The sequence below is a fragment of the Stomoxys calcitrans genome, chromosome 5 (assembly GCF_963082655.1).
Source record: "Stomoxys calcitrans chromosome 5, idStoCalc2.1, whole genome shotgun sequence".
Classification (NCBI taxonomy): domain Eukaryota; kingdom Metazoa; phylum Arthropoda; class Insecta; order Diptera; family Muscidae; genus Stomoxys; species Stomoxys calcitrans.
This window is the reverse complement of record NC_081556.1, coordinates 64,476,524-64,492,847: the sequence shown is the minus strand read 5'-3', so window position 1 is coordinate 64,492,847 and position 16,324 is coordinate 64,476,524. Positions and strand designations below refer to the sequence as shown.

The window sequence follows — 16,324 nt, the reverse complement described above, 5'->3', positions numbered from 1 at the left end:
ACACTTCGAGAATGGCCCAACAAAAATTTATTTTATATCTCGGAAACTGTGAGAATTAGGTGGTCAAAAAGGCTGAAATTGTAGATATTATTATTGGCTTTCAAACGAATTATTCCGATTGCTAATCGGTTAAGTCGTTTCCGAGAAAAACGAATTATTCTTTACCTCGGAAACTGTGAGTGTTAGGTACACAAAATATGGCTGGAATTGTAAATGTTATTATTGGCTTTCAAACGAATCAATCCGATAGTCAATCGCTTAAATTGTTTCCGAGAAAAACGAAATTTACATTTTCCAGCACAAGACAATTCGAGAATGACCCAACATGAAATTATTCCATATCTTGGAAACTGTGAGTGTAAGGTAGGCAAAATTGTAGATATTATTATTGGAATTGTAGATATTATTATTGGCTTTCAAACAAACCAATCCATTTGCGAATCGGTTAAGTCGTTTCCGAGAAAAGCGAAAATTACATATTTCATTCGCACAAGACACTTCGAGAATGACTAAACATAAAATATCATTTAACTCGGTAACTGTGAGTGGTGGGTAGTCAAAAAAGGATGGAATTGTAGATATTATTATTGGCTTTAAAACGAATCAATCCGATTGTCAATCGGTTAAGTCGTTTCGAGAAAAACGAAATTTACAGTTTCCATCCGCACAAGACACTTCGAGAATGACCCAACATAAAAATATCCTATATCTTGGAAACTGTGAGTGCTAGGTAGACAAAACAAGGATGGAATTGTAGATATTATTATTGGCTTTACAACGATTCAATCCGATTGCGAAACGGTTAGGTCATTTCTGAGAAAAACGAAAATTGCATATTCCATACGCACAAGACACTTCGAGAATGACCAAACATAAAATATTTCTATACCTACGAAACTGTGAGTGTTAGGTAGGCAAAATATGGCTGGAATTGTAGATATTATTATTGGCTTTCAAACGAACCAATCCATTCGCGAATCGGTTTAGTCCTTTCCGAGAACCAATCTTTGGTTCTTTCAAAGGAACCAATCCGATTGCGGATGGGTTGAGTCGTTTCGGAGAAAAACGAAATTTACATTTTCCATCCGGACAAGACGCTTCGAGAATGACCCAACATATAATGATCCTATATCTCTTAAACTGTGAGAGTTAGGTAGACAAAATGCGGCTGTTTTGTAGATATTTTCATTGGCTTTCATACGAAGAAATGTATTTGCAAAACGGTTAAGTCGTTTCTGAGAAAAACGAAAATTACATATTTCATCCGCACAAGACACTTCGAGAATGGCCAAACATAAAATGTTTCTATACCTATGAAACTGTGAGTGTTAGGTATGGCTGGAATTGTAGATATTATTATTGGCTTTAAAACGAATTAATCCGATTGCCAATCGTCTAAGTCGTTTTCGAGAAAAACGAAAATTACATATTCCATCCGCACAAGTCACTCCGAGAATGACCCAACATAAAATTATTCTATATCTCTATATCTATTATCCTTTATCTCGGAAACTGTGTGAGTTAGGTAGACAAAATAAGGCTGGAATTGTAGATATTATTGGCTTTAAAACGAATCAATCCCATAGTCAGTCGATTAAATCGTTTCCGAGAAACACGAAAATTACACGTTGCATTCGCACACGACTCTTCGAGAATGACCCAACATCAAATTTTTCTATATCTCGCAAACTGTGAGTGTTAGGTAGGCAAAATAAGGCTGGAATTGTAGATATTATTATTGACTTTCAAAGGAATCAATCCGATTGCTAATCGGTTAAGTCGTTTCCGAGAAAAACGAAAATTATATATTCAATCCGCACAAGTCACTTCAGGAATGACCCAACAAAAAATTATTCTATATTTCGGAAACTGTGAGGTTTAGGTAGGCAAACTAAGACTGGAATTTTTGATATGGCTTTCAAGCGAATCTATCCGATTGTCAATCGCTAAAATCGTTTCCGAGAAAAACGAAATTTACATTTTCCATCCGCTCAAGACATTCCCAGAATGACCCAACATAAAATAATTCTATACCTGGAAAACTGTGAATGTTAGGTAGGCAAAATATGACTTGAATTCTAGATATTATTATTGTCTTTCAAACGAATCAATCCGATTGACAATCGCTTAAATCGTTTCCGAGAAAAACGAAATTTACATTTTCTATCAGCACAAGACACTTCGAGAATGACTCAACATTAAATTATTCTATATGTCGGAAACTGTGAGTGTTAGGTGGGCAAAATATGACTGAATTTGTAGATATTATTATTGGCTTTCAAACGAATCAATCCATTTGCGAATCGGTTAGTCGTTTCCGAGAAAAAAAGGAAATTACATATTCCATCCGCACAAGTCACTTCGAGAATGACTTAACAAAAAATTATTCTATATCTCGGAAACTGGGAGTGTTAGGAAGTCAAAAAAGACTAAACTTGTAAATATTATATTGGTTTTCAAACGAATGAATCCGGTTGCGAATCGGTTAAGTCGTTTCCGATAAAAACGAAATTTACATTTTCCATCCGCACAAAACACTTCAAGAATGACCCAACATCAAATTATCCTATATCTCGCAAACTGTGGGAGTTTGGTAGACAAAATAAGGCAGGAATTGTAGATATTATTATTGGCTTTAAAACGAATCAATTCGATAGTCAGTCGCTTAAATCGTTTCCAAAAAAAAAAAAAACAAAATTACATATTCTATTCGCACACGACACTTCGAGAATGACTAAACATAAAATATCCTATAACTCGGTAACTGTGAGTGGTAGGTAGTCAAAAAAAAGGCGGAAATTGTAGATATTATTATTGGCTTTCAAACAAATCAATCCGATTGCAAATCGGATAAGTCATTTCCGAGAAAAACGAGCATTACGTATTTCGTCAGCACAAGTCACTTCGAGAATGACCCAACAAAAAATTATTCTATATGTCGGAAACTGTGAGTAATAGGTAGGCAAAATAAGGCTAGAATTTTAAATATTATTATTAGCTGTCAATCGAATTATTCCGATTGCGAATCGATTAAGACGTTTCAGAGAAAAACGAAATTTACATTTTCCATCCGCACAAGACTCTTCGAGAACCACCCAATATAAATTCATTATATATCTCGGAAACTGTGAGTGTAAGGTAGGCAAAATAAGGCTGGCATTGTAGAGATATTTAATGGCTTTGATAAGAAAAAATCCAATGCGAATAAGTTAAGTCGTTTCCGAGAAAAGCGAAAATTACATATTCCATCCGAACAAGACACTTCGCGAATGACCCAACATAAAATTATTCTAATCTCGGAAACTGTGAGCGATAGATATGGAAAATGCAGCTGTTTTGTATATATTTTTATTGGCTTTGATACGAAGCAATGCATTTGCAAAACGGTAAAGTAGTTTCTGAAAAAACGAAAATTATATGTTTCATCCGCACAAGACACTTTGAGAATGACCCAACCTAAAAATTATTCTATACTTTGGAAAAGGCTGTAATGTAGATATAATTATTAGCATTCAAATGAATCAATCCTGTTGCGAATCGGTTAAGTCGTTTCCGAGAAACACGAAAATTACATATTCCATCCGCACAAGTCACTTCCAGAATGACTCAACATAAAATTATTCTATATCTCGGAACTGTGAGTGTTAGGAAGAAAAATTAGGCTGGAATTGTATATATTATTATTGGCTTTCAAACGAATCATTCTGATTGCGCCATGTGTTTGCGAGCGAAACATCGTCGAAACTAGAGCTGCGTACTGGGCTTCAAGTAGAAATTTTTTTAACATATTATGTCACCCTGTATTATGATCATCAATGTTACCATCAACCGTATCTGTTCTGCATTCGAGTTTCTAAATAAAAATCCGGAAAGAGTGTTATACAAAAAACAATTCTGGGTTATGTGTGATACACCAAATTAAAGGTACTGATCTCCTCTTTAATTTTGTGTACTTTTTTTTTTTTTGAAAGATGTCCATTTATGGCCTACAGACTGAATTTTGTGTCGTGACCTCCAGGTTCAGAATAGAAATCTGGAAAGCTTGTTATATGTAAAACACTTCTGAAATATATGCGGTATACCGAATTGAAGGTATTCTCCCTTTAGTTTGGTGTGCACACCTTTTTGAAGGAAGTTCATTTATGGCTTTCAGAGTGGATTTAGGATCCTACCCCCAGTTTCGAATCAGAAAACTTTAAGGATTGTTCTACGAGCAACAGTTCTGGGATATGTGTGGTATAACATATTAAAAGTACTGATCTCCTCTTTATTTTGGTGTTCGCATTTTTTTGAACGAAGTCCATTTATGGCTTCCAGACTGAATGTAGTGCCCTGCCACCAGTTTTGAAATAGGAATCTTGAAGGATTGTTCTGCGTGGTACGCCATGTTTAAGGTTTTGATCCCCCCTTTAATTTTGTATGCGCCATTTTTTAAACGATGTTCATGTATGGCTTCCACGCTGAATTTTGTGTCCTGCCCTCTAGTTCCAAAATAGAAATCTGGAAGGATTGTTCAACGAAAAACAGTTCTGAGGTATGTGTGGTACACCAAATTAAAGGTATTGATGTCTCTTTTAATTAGGAGTATAAACTTTTCAGCAGTTTGTTGTGCCCTACCTTTCGTTTGCTTGATTCTGTTGAGTGTCAAGATCCAGGAACTCTGCTGCAAAGATGGGGTGCGTGTATCGTGTGGTCCTTGATTACAATCGGGACATACATCTTGCAATTCGCCATTAATCCTTGCTCTGGAAGATTTGTTCAACAAAAAACAGTTCTGGGGTATGTGTGATATTCCAAATTGAAGGTAGTGATTACCCCTTTAAATTGGGAAATCTACTTCCATGCTGGAAGTAGATAGGATTAGGTTATGTAATAGTGGCAGTCCTTTACAGACTCACTTAGACAATTTTAAGTCCATTGTGATACCACAGTAGCGACAGAACAAGGCTTCTGGTGCGAATCGAACCCACGACCCCTACATTGGTAATCCAAGCACGCTACCAACTCGGCTACCGGGGCGAAGTAGATAACTCAGTTTATTTCCTGACGATCGAAGCTAAAAACGGTTGATAATTTCCGTACTTTTGGATTTTTTTATTACTTTGTGTCACCCTGTGATTTTATAAATTTTTGTGCTATCGAAAGTTAGCGATGTCATTTGCTTTACGCAGATTTAATTTCTTAGTTAACTTACTAATATCCTTAATTTCTAGGTCTTTGGTTTAAGGGCATAACAGGGACACTCAATTTCTACACTACATTTTTCAATATTCTGAGGTAAATCACAGTCGTAATTATTCGCGACGTCGCTTGAAACAATGTTTTCTCTTTTTGCGTAACCGTGGCAAAGTACTCATACAAATTAATAATTTTGGCGACTAATAGCTCCCGGCATGGGATGACAGCACCACACGGTTTGGAACTTAAGCTCCGATTTGCATGGTGTTCATTGTCATCGTAAAAAGCTTAGTTCGAATACGAAGTTGCTGCAATTGCAGTGGCGGACAATCAGCGATATCGAGTGGTGTATCTCACTGAGAAGCCGCTTAAACTCTGAGTACCTGTGATACCCGATATGACAAGGCGATTTATACGCGTCCTTAAATAACAAATGACCATAACGTTTCCGCTGCGGTCGGTCCTGTAGATAGGAATGTGCTTGCTCGCCTAAGGAGTTTGACGAGGTTGCTACCTCCATATACTAAATGAAGCTACAATAACAACAACTAATAACCTTTTTGTCGATGTCAAAAAAGAAATCCAAACGAACGAAAGACACTCAGTTTTCTGATTCTTCTATATTAACTGTATTTCCTTTCAATGAGTTGTAAGCTCGTTTGATCTTGAGAACCTATATATCGAAATAGTTTCGTTTTTGTTGGAATTGCTGTTTATGTAAATTCTACGATGGGACAAGCAGTGTCCCTGAATTGATTGGTTAAAGAGCAACATAAAATTCCTCAACAGGGCGAAAGCGATAAGGCCACCAGACGATTCGGACGTTTATAAGGCTGAGCTGGGAATAAACAAGGGTGAGCTGGAAAAGGTCAGGACAAGTCCAAGGTGCAATTCTGCATATCCTTGGAGGATATATCTGAGGCCTCTAGTCTAAGGAAGATGCTATACTCGAAACCTATTATGGTAGGATACATACATAGGATATGGTAGAATACGTAATAGACAATGTCTAGTGAGGAAACTAGAAATACTCGTTGATGCAGATATCCCGGGAAGCTCTCTAACGGGCAACGAAGCGCCAGAAGAGATTGTTACTGAAATTCTGCGTCGTCGGAGGTTGTTGGGAAAATTGTTTCTGAGTTGAAAATCCTCTGGCCGATATAAAGAAATGTGGCTAGAACAACACTAGCGCAAGTCCCCTTAAACAGCCCTTCACATCCTAGTCGGCTACATTGAATGTTCTCTCGCTGGCAAGAAATACATAATGGTAGCCTTTCTTGAAGTTGATGGTGCTGTCTATAATTTAAAACTGACGTCAATCATGCCTGAGCTGGAGTTTCTAGGCATCAATACTCCATACATTTTTTTTTAATATGGGTTAGCAGGAACACCTCTCCCCTACTTTGGAATATTGCAATTCACAATATAAAATTGTGGTTAAGTGAAAGTTTCCCGACGCTCGTAGATATATCCTTCAGGAATTCCTAAGTACGACAGCGAATTGGGTCGCTAAAGTGGTATAGGCGTAAATCCGTCTGGTGTTTTTTGAAACACTACACAAATAACAATTTTATTAATATTTTACAATGTGATACTGAATGTTGTTGTAGCCGTGTGTTGTGTTCTTTCGGCTTCTTGATTCTGTTGGGTGTCCAGATCCTGGAACTTTGCGACTAAGATGTACGCATCCCACAGAGGGATCTTGGTCTGAGACAAGTGAGTCTGGCTGGGCAGTTGTTGTTGTAACCACATTTTCATGCGGAGGTGACGATCCTCGTCAAGCTCCTGTAGGTGAGCAAGCTCGTTCTGGTCCAAATGAACGATCGCCGCGGAAACAGAGTGGCCATTGGTTATTTAATGGCACCAATGTCATATCGAGCATCATAAGCACTCAGTATTTGTGCAAGATCCGGTGCTACCCGACCTCTCGCTGAGACTCTCCGCTCGATACCGCTGATTGTCCCCGGCTGTCGTTGCAGCTGCTCCGTATGGAATATTCCACTATCCGCAACCTTGATCTGTAGGTTGTCTCTTGTAGCTGGACCTCACGCCCTAGATCATGTAGATCTTCCTTAAGGCTTCTGGGCGGTGAATACCTATTCACAAGATGATGATTTGCATGGTCTCTGCGATAACAGCCCAGAAGGTATTGCTTAGGCAGCATGTAGTTATTTATGTCTGTGCACGGGTAGGATCGCTGTCTCCTGATGGAGGTCCACGTGAGAACTGAGGAGACAGCCCATCAAAGCTAGATGAGTGGCATTCTGACAGATATGAATATTATTCCACTGCGTGTCACAGAGCTGACGAGATCACACTGGCGCTGCATAACTTATCACAGACCGGCCAATTGCCTTGTACGGGTTCAACAACTTTTCTTTGTTGTTGTTGTAGTAGTAGTGTGTGGTACACTGAGGCGGCAGCCCTTGCCGATGAAGGAATTCATCGAGTCAATCCGGTACATACAACCGGCTGCCATGGGATTGAAGGTTTCTTTGTCTGAACCCCAAGTGCTGCCGGCAAGTGGCTTGAGGACCTAGAGTCTACTTTTGACTTTATCGCAAATTGCTGTGGCACGTGAGAAGAATTTGTAAAAGGTGTCAAACTTGACAAGCATTTTGTGACACTTGATGGTCGGAATTGTCACTCCGTCGACCATAATTTTCAGCTTCCTACGCACCGCATGCGTGTATGTAGTAAACAATGTGGCTGAAGATTTGGTGGCAGATATCTTAAAAATTCTTGCAATGAAATAAGAGAAATTAGTGGCTGGGGACCTGATGCCATGATCGTACAATCGTCCACATATGATACGATCTCTATACCGTCTGGAGGGTGTAGAATGGAGGATAAGTAGAGGTTAAACAGTGTCGGATATATCATTCACTCTACGGTGTTTTGATTTGGTATCCCTAAATTCCCCAAATGACTGGCGACCACACAGATAATTCGCGATGCAAAGCAGTTGTTGTGCTATGCAGTCTTCGAAATCCATGCTGATGCTCGGCGATTGTAGTAGTCCTTCAAGTGTCTCGGCTACTGGTGAGAGTAAGGTACTATCAGAGTGTTCAACGACAGGTTGAAGACAGTCGTAAGGTACTCGACTCAAGGTTGATGCATGAAGCTAGCGCGCCTCTTCGGATCAGTCAAGGTTAAGTCGCAAAAAGTAAATGAGGTCCTGTCGTCCCGTTTACCAGGGTTCGAGAGTGACTTAACAGTAGACCACAGCTTGCCTAAACCGGTACCTAAGTTTCATGGCTCCAAGTGTTCCAGACACGTGGAGCCCTCAATCTGCTCTGCCAAAGCTATGCCCGCTGGTCGTTAACTAGGGGAGAATGCCATGAAATGTGATGCGGATTAAAATCTCCCAGATCCAGACGAATTTGGCCAGACAATATCTCACTTATGTCGGGCTTGTAAGCTTGGCCATTAACTGGGTCACAACTACCAACCGGCGGTATATTTACGTTGTATAGCTCCATCTCGGCAGTACCGGACCTGATTGCTATACCCATGTACTCTATGTTGGGTTCACTTATGCCAGACACAGGCGAGATGGGTCTATACTGCACGGAATGGTGTATCACAAAGGCTAATCGCCCACCTCCATTCCCAAAGCGATCCTAATGTACCACATTGTATCCGTGACAACTGTGCAAGCTGCAGGTGTTGGACAGCTGTGCCCCTGGATCGTTGCAACCAATATGTTCTTCCGACTCTTGCCTCTCATACAATTGCAATTCAATTTAAAAAAGACACACTTCCCGGCACTTACACGCCAAGGTTGGAGCTGGGATGCTGCTGTTGCATATATATCAGCACGGGTGGTGTCTATGTTTGCACATCACCTTGCAACATATTCAGTTTGACCATATTCCCGTAGTGACGTAGGCTAGACCAAGATTGGAAATGTACCCATTCCATGCTCGGGTTACACCTCACCAACACCGACCGATGATGGAGGCGGTTCTGACAAACCGAACAGAACCAGGGTCCTAGGTTCTTTTCAGTCCTGGCACGGACCAGAAGCGTGCGGAGAAGGCTCTCCGGGATGTGCCTCTCCCATGACGAAAAAAGGATGAACATGAATATAGTACTAGCCTTAAGAAGGAAGTTGTTCTTTTCAGCGGAAGAAACAAGTCACACAGAAGGAACAATTTTCATGATATTAATGATTTTATCATTGCATTTATGAAAAAAAAAAATCTTCAAACGCATCCTAATAATAATCCTAATAAAGTTTTTCATAAAATTAATGAAACACCAAATCTCAATACAATTAAACATGTCATAATATTTATGAAAATCAAACAACATTTACGAACATTTTTTATAAAATTTAAGAAAACGTTTCATAAAATTTATTATATTCACGAAATCCTATTCTACAATTTATGAAATGTTTTCATCATTTATATAAAGAAGAAAAATAAAATCAAAAGCGTGGCTATTTATTTAAATTTATTAAGATAAAATTAGTGCACATAAATTCAGGTACTGTGTTGTTGTTTTATACTTATATGTGGTAGTGATTCTTGGCCAGTCGCTGGGAAGGCTGGATCGTTCCGATACATTAGTGTTCCACAATTGAAAAAAATATTGTTTAACGAATACCTTTTTGTCTAAATTTTAATGGCTTCACTTTGCATATCAAGAATCAAATTTTTATGCTTCAATTCCTTGTACAGGCGATGGTCAGTTCGGAATGCTCCTAAATTATGAAGTTCTGATGAAATATTGGTAGGATTTCTTCCAAAGGCTTCAAAAATATTTATGTATTATTATTAATATAAATTTGATTATATGCAATATTTAAGGGCCCTAGAGGGCCGGGGGCCCATTAGGGTGTCCTCAAAGTTGGACATCTTGACGCTAAAATATTTTGTTCGGGCTGCTCAAAGAGGTCAGATTTTAAAATTTTTTTATTAGCTGGGAAGTGTTCGAATGTGCGGGATATCTTTTAAAGTATTCAAAAATTTCGACAAATTAATTTTTTTCTTTTAAATTTTCGCGGCAGCTTTTACATACTTAGGTTTGACACTAAAGTCAAAAATTCTGAGTTACAAATCAAATAATTTGAAAAAAGGTAATTTCAATTTTTGGTCTCTATAAAGAAAATTTAATCTAAATCTCTGTTTAGATTAGTATGCGTTAAAGAGGATTATACGTAGATGTGATTTAAATTAAATAAATAATTTGTTTTTACTCTAGTGGGAGATACGTAGAGTAGAATATTGGCATTTTAAACGAAAAAATTTTAAAATTCCTTCAATTTATTAAAACGCAAAGCTTAGATGTTACAATACGTTGAGAAAATTTAATCGATGAGGTTCAGGATTGGAGTGTTTCCATGAAGCATTCCTTCTTAGGCCATCGCTATATTAGGTTTAGATGGCACGGCCAGCGCCGAATCCGATAAGCTTCCGTAATAATTTGAAAATCAACTGGCCAAAATTCGGAAGACTATTCAGAAGAAGACTTGGACAAGATAATTTAGATTGTCCAAGCATTGAGACAGTGACGACAATGTCAACAGTATTACGACTGCACAAGTGGATTCTTTCGAAGATAGTTGTCTTCTTCGGAAAAGGGAATCAGGCAAAGAAAAACTCTGGATTACCGGGGAGATTCGCAACATTGGGAAAGAGGTCCGCAGACTTTATAACAGAGCACGTCATAAAAAAGCGGAAGTATATTGGGGTGTGTATTACTCACGCCTCAAGGAATACAATAAGATTACCAGAACGTGTCTCCTGGAAGCTATTCTGCGACCAGGTCGATAGCACTAATGACGCTTCAAGATGAAAAAGTTTTTCTCGAAAATCAAAGTCCAAACTAAAACGTTAGTAGACGACATGGAAGTGAAAGCAGAAAAAATAGAGGACATGTTGAGGCTTTGGATTAAAACACATTTTCCACAGGATACGAAAGGACTTACGGAGACACCGGAATCTTGGAATAATGATGTTGATCGAAGGTGTATAATTACGGAATTTATGGTCAAGGAAGCTTTGAGGACCTTCAAACAATTTAAGTTACTACAAAAGGAGGCCGACTATCTTGCGCCTCCTCTGGTCACTATTTTTACAGCGTGCCTAGGTCTTGCATATAATCCGAAAGCATGGCAGTGGGCAAAGGTGGTGTTTATTCCCACGCACGGCAAGTCAAGTTGCCTTGGCATAGGCGGAACCCTAATATTTCCGTTTGAAATATCATGTTACACAGATGGACCAAAGCTAGGGGACAGAGTGGGCCTTGGGATCTACATTGAGGACCTAACGCTACGACGTCGATTGTGAACATCTTTACGGACAGTAAAATGGCCATAAGGACAATAGCGACCAGCAGGGTAAGGTCACGAACAGTCTTGCAGTGTAAGAAGGAGATTAACGCCTTCTCTAAGAATGGCAAAATCCGCATCGTTTAGGTGACGGGCCATAACGGAGTAAGGAGGAATGAAATGGCACACGATTTGGCCAGAGAACTGCCGTCAATAAACTTGCTTAACCCGAAGCCTTTCGGGTCGACCCGATTTAAGGTAGTGGACGACAAATAATAATATCTGCACCCTCTTTTCAACCTAACCTAACATAAAAATCACATCCAATTGGCTCAGCCTCCATTGGAAACTCGTCCTTATTCCATCTCGAAATTGTTTCTAAACACATCACTGCTAAATACGGAGCTGCAGCAGTGCCATACGTGACCATATCGAGAACATATGTTCTACTAGGTTCGTTGTTTTTCTATCACCAGAATGACTGCTGAAACTTCGTATCACACCCTACTATCCAGATCTGTTAATATATTTTCTCAAGATCAACAGAGAACAAAAACCTACCCTCCTAAATCTGAGCAAGATTTTAAACAAACTTCCATGCATCTTTGGATCTGTGTTTAGCGTATCATTCAGCGATACATTAGAAGTGATGAACGACCACTTTTAACTTAGTAGTGGAACTTTCCGGGTGCAACACACGATGATGTGGCAAATAATAAACATACTTTAATCTGACTTTGTCAACATCGACATGGATCATAGTCCAGATATGCCCGAAGAAACTAGTGTTACCTCACTTACAACAATTTTTGTTTCTCAAGCTTCCTTTCGAGAGCAAAACACGTCGCTTTACACTATCCTACGAGTCGCTTTACACTATCTTCTTTTAAAATGGCAACTTCACTAGACATTTTCAAACCGCTGCCAATTTAACACTGCTGTCAAAAATTTCTCCACACTCCTTCTCGTTCGCTGTCAACCTTCTTATTCGTGGAATCCCTTCTATTTCTCAAATCTTCCTTATCTAAATGGTTCATTATCGCAGGGCCACATACCACCAATCCTAACAGAGTCTCCTAAACCCTTATTGCAAAACTGAACATTTCCAAAACATCAAAAAATATTTCCGCCCCTACTAGCATATCAATACCCTGTTAAACATTAGGAGATCGCTAATACCACTTTTTGCGAAAAATTTTCCGCTTTTAGCCTCAACTACGGAATATTTGATAAAATATTCTTTATCATTGACGCATCTACATTGGCACTATAATCCGACGCTCGCGATCGAAGGATGACACCTACACTTTCATCAATCACCAATTTGTAATTCGACAATAAATTAAATTTATCTCTAAAAGCTTTGGTTATAAGGCACACCTACGATCAACTATCAAGCAGAATTGGCAATCCACCCATTGTCCATTGTCCATTACCTAAACCTAATCTCGAAAAAGAAAATCTAAGTCAAGAATTCCGTGCTACTTACAAAATTCTTAATTGTTTTTAATATCACGCCCTTAGGTTAGTTCATGTCTGGTATTGTGTCCCCATCTAAGTACCGATATCTGTTAACGATGAGAGCCGGGGAATGACATTAGAAATACTGCAACTTTTCATCATATTCCCCATGGCAGCCGGTTGTACGCACCGGATTGACCCGATGGAACCCTTCATCAGCAAGGGTGCCGCCTCAGTGTACGTGTTCGTCTATTTTCGTCATGGGAGAGGCACATCCCGGAGTGCCTTCTCCTTACGCTTCTGGTCCGTGCCGGGATTGAAGACAACCCCGAACCCTGGTTATGTTCGGTTGGCCAGAACGGCCTCCATCATCGGTCGGTGTCGGTGAGGTGTAACCGGTGCATGGAGTGGTAACATTTCCGATCATGCTCTGGCCTCACTACACTACGGCAGTATAATCACACTGGATATGTTGCAAGGTGTTGTGCGAACATAGCCAGCAGTGGGCCACAATCGTCGTCGCCGTAGGACTATGTGACCCCACCGACCTCTCCCGTGCGGCAATATACGCAACAGCAGCATCCTAGCCCAAATATTACCCGGCCATTGCCTGGATGTGTGCCATTTTTGCAAGATCGATGAGATTGTGGATTTTATGAGAAGGAAGAACATATTGCTCACAGCGATCAAAGCTGACCAACACCTGCAGCTTGCACAGCTGCACAGCGGGTACAATGTGCTACGTAAGGATCGCTCAAGGAATGGTGGTGGGGGATTGGCATTCGTGATACACCATTCCGTTAGGGTTGATACTGCCGAGATAGAGCTATACATCGTGCACATACCGCCGGTTGGTGGCTGTGTCCAAATTAATGGTCAAGCTTACAACCCCGACATAAGTGGGTTACTATCTGGCCGTAATCGTCTGGTTCTAGAGGACTTTAATGCGCATCACATTTCATGGCATTCTCCCCAGCGTGGCATGGTTTTGGCAGAGCAGATTTAAAGCTCCACGTTTTGTACGGTGAATGAGGATGTCCCCACTAGAATTAGGAGGAGGTGCAGCAGCTCGCCAGACATTTCCATTGCATCCCCTGATCTCCTGAGTGACGTATTCTGGCAAGCCGTCATCTCTTTGGGATCAGACCACCTCCCCATAATTCTCACCATCGACCGACCACCCGACTTCATAACCTCTGAGCGCCGGACGTTTATCAATCAGAAGAAGGCCGATCGAGCTGGCTTCAGAGAGTATACTAATCGCTGCTTCAGTGAACTGCCAACCCCTCGTATGTGCTAATTGCCGAGAGGAAATTTCGAGACATCATTAGCGCAACAGCCACTCGCTTTATACCCAAGTGCGGCCCAATATTCCAGCACAGGCAGTGGTACTCGCAGACGAGCATGATGGGATTCGTTGTATCGACCCCATTAACCCCAGAATCAGCGAGCTGAATCTGAAAATAAGCAGGGTAGTCAACGAACATAGGCGGAGTTTGTGGCTGGAAAACTTGGAGTAATGTAACTTAGGCAACGGTTTAGGCAAGCTGTGGTCTACTGTTAAGTCGCTCTCGAACCCCGGTAGACGGGATGACAGGACCTCAGTTACTTTTGGCGAAGTAACCGTGACTGGTCCGAAAAGATGCGCCAGGTTGTTCAACCGTCAATTTATTGCGCAACCCGCAAGTGACAGGGCAAGGAGGAGAGCCATTCGCCGTATCCGTGGTCTCTCATAATTTACCGTGGTCGAAGTTACGAATGTCATCCGTGGCGTCAAATCATCCAAGGCGTTGGGCCCCGACGGAATCTCTAAATTGATGTTGAAGAATCTGGATTTATCTGGTGTTGAGTATCTTACTACTGCCCTCAACCTGTCTTTGAACACTATTATAGTTCCCGATGTCAGGAAAATGAGCAGAGTGATCCGGCTACTGAAGTCAGGAAAGGACCCGGGTTTGGGGAGAGTCGTATAGACAGGTATCCCTTCTCTCACCAGTAGTAAAGATGCATGAGGCATTACTCCTCCCGAGCCTCTTAGGAGAATTTCCATTCGCCGAGCATCAACGTGGACTTCGAAGACTGCATAGCACAACAACTGCTTTGCATGCCATCACCGCACACATTTGCCGTGGCTTCAATCAGCCCAGGCCATGTGATAGGACGGTCCTCGTGGAAGTGGACCTATCGAAGGCATTCGACACGGTCAGTGCCAAACTATTTGAGGACGTCGACAACACGTCCCTTCAGCCAGGCTTGAAACGCTGTGTCGTGAATTATCTGTGCGGTCGCCAGTCATTTGTGGAATTTAGTGATAAGGAGTCGAAGTACCATAGAAACAAGGAGTTCCCCAAGGTAGGTGGTATCTCGGTCACTGTTTAACCTCTACCTATCCTCCATTCCACCCCCTCCAGACAACATAGAGATCGTATCATATGCGGACGATTGTACGATTATGGGATCATCATCAGGCCCCCCAACCATTGTTAACATCTGCGATAGATTGAACGTCCACTTCAACGAAATTGCCTCATATTTCGCTGCAATAAAACTGAAGATATCTGCCACCAAATCTTCAGCCACATTGTTCACTACAAATACGCGTGAGGTGAATACCGAGCTGACTGAAAAAATGATTCGATGAAGAAATGATTCGGACCATCAAGTGTCCCAAAATACTTGGCGTCACATTTGACAGCTCCCACATTCTTCCCACATGCCACAGCAATTTGCGATAAAGTCAAAAGTAGAAACATGGTCCTTAAGTCACCCAAGTCAAGTCACAAGAAACCTTGTTGACCACGTACAAAGCAATTGGTAAGTGGTAAGTTATGCAGCGCCAGTGTGGTCTCGTCTGCTTTGCGACACGCAGTGAAATAATATTCAGATCTGTCAGAATGCCGCCCTCCGAACTGCGGCAGGTTGTCTCCTCAGTTCTCATGTGGACCACCTCTATCAGGAGACAAAGATCCTACCAGTGCGAAGACATAACTACATGCTGTCTACGCAATACCTTTTAGGCTGTTACCGCAGAGACCATCCTAATCATCATCTTGTGGATAGATATCCACCGCCCAGAAGCCTTAAGGGAGATTTACATGATCTAGAGCTTGAGGTTCAGCGCTGCAAGAGAGAACCTCTAGATCAAGCGGCATATCAAGCAGGTCTAGACAACATTCATGCAGACACGGTTGCAGATGTGGTAAATAGCTACCGGGTGAATGTGAATGTCCTTGGATAACGACCGCTCCCATTGCACCTAAAGAAATTGACCTCCCCCGGCAAATCAGAGTAGTTCTGGCTCAATTACGTTCGGGCAGATGCAGCCGCCTAAACTCCTACAGAGCAAGGATTGATGCCAACGTGCAAGATGTATGACCCGATTGTAACCAGGGACCATACGATACA

General features: G+C 41.0%; 1 protein-coding gene and 1 long non-coding RNA gene across 5 annotated transcripts in view; one reads left to right on the top strand and one right to left on the bottom strand.

Moving 5' to 3' along the window:
- Positions 1-3,834: 3,834 nt before the first annotated feature.
- LOC106090829 (ankyrin repeat domain-containing protein 6) overlaps positions 3,835-16,324 on the top strand; it is a 124,565-nt gene continuing 112,075 nt past the window's right edge. For 2 of the 3 annotated variants that reach the window (XM_059369262.1, XM_059369261.1), the window contains exon 1: positions 5,171-5,277. The gene's annotated coding sequence lies outside the window, so the exon portion shown is untranslated. Of the gene's footprint in view, positions 3,925-5,170; positions 5,278-16,324 lie in introns of those variants that run through there. The other variant, XM_059369263.1, reaches the window with a different exon arrangement.
- Positions 4,202-5,068, bottom strand: LOC131997754 (uncharacterized). 2 transcript variants are annotated; one of them, XR_009398396.1, is made up of 3 exons: positions 4,899-5,068; positions 4,618-4,844; positions 4,202-4,529 (listed from the first exon to the last, which is right to left on the bottom strand). It is a non-coding gene; the product is annotated as an uncharacterized LOC131997754 (long non-coding RNA). The 2 variants fall into 2 exon arrangements; XR_009398395.1 differs by having other exon boundaries at positions 4,202-4,500; positions 4,899-5,061.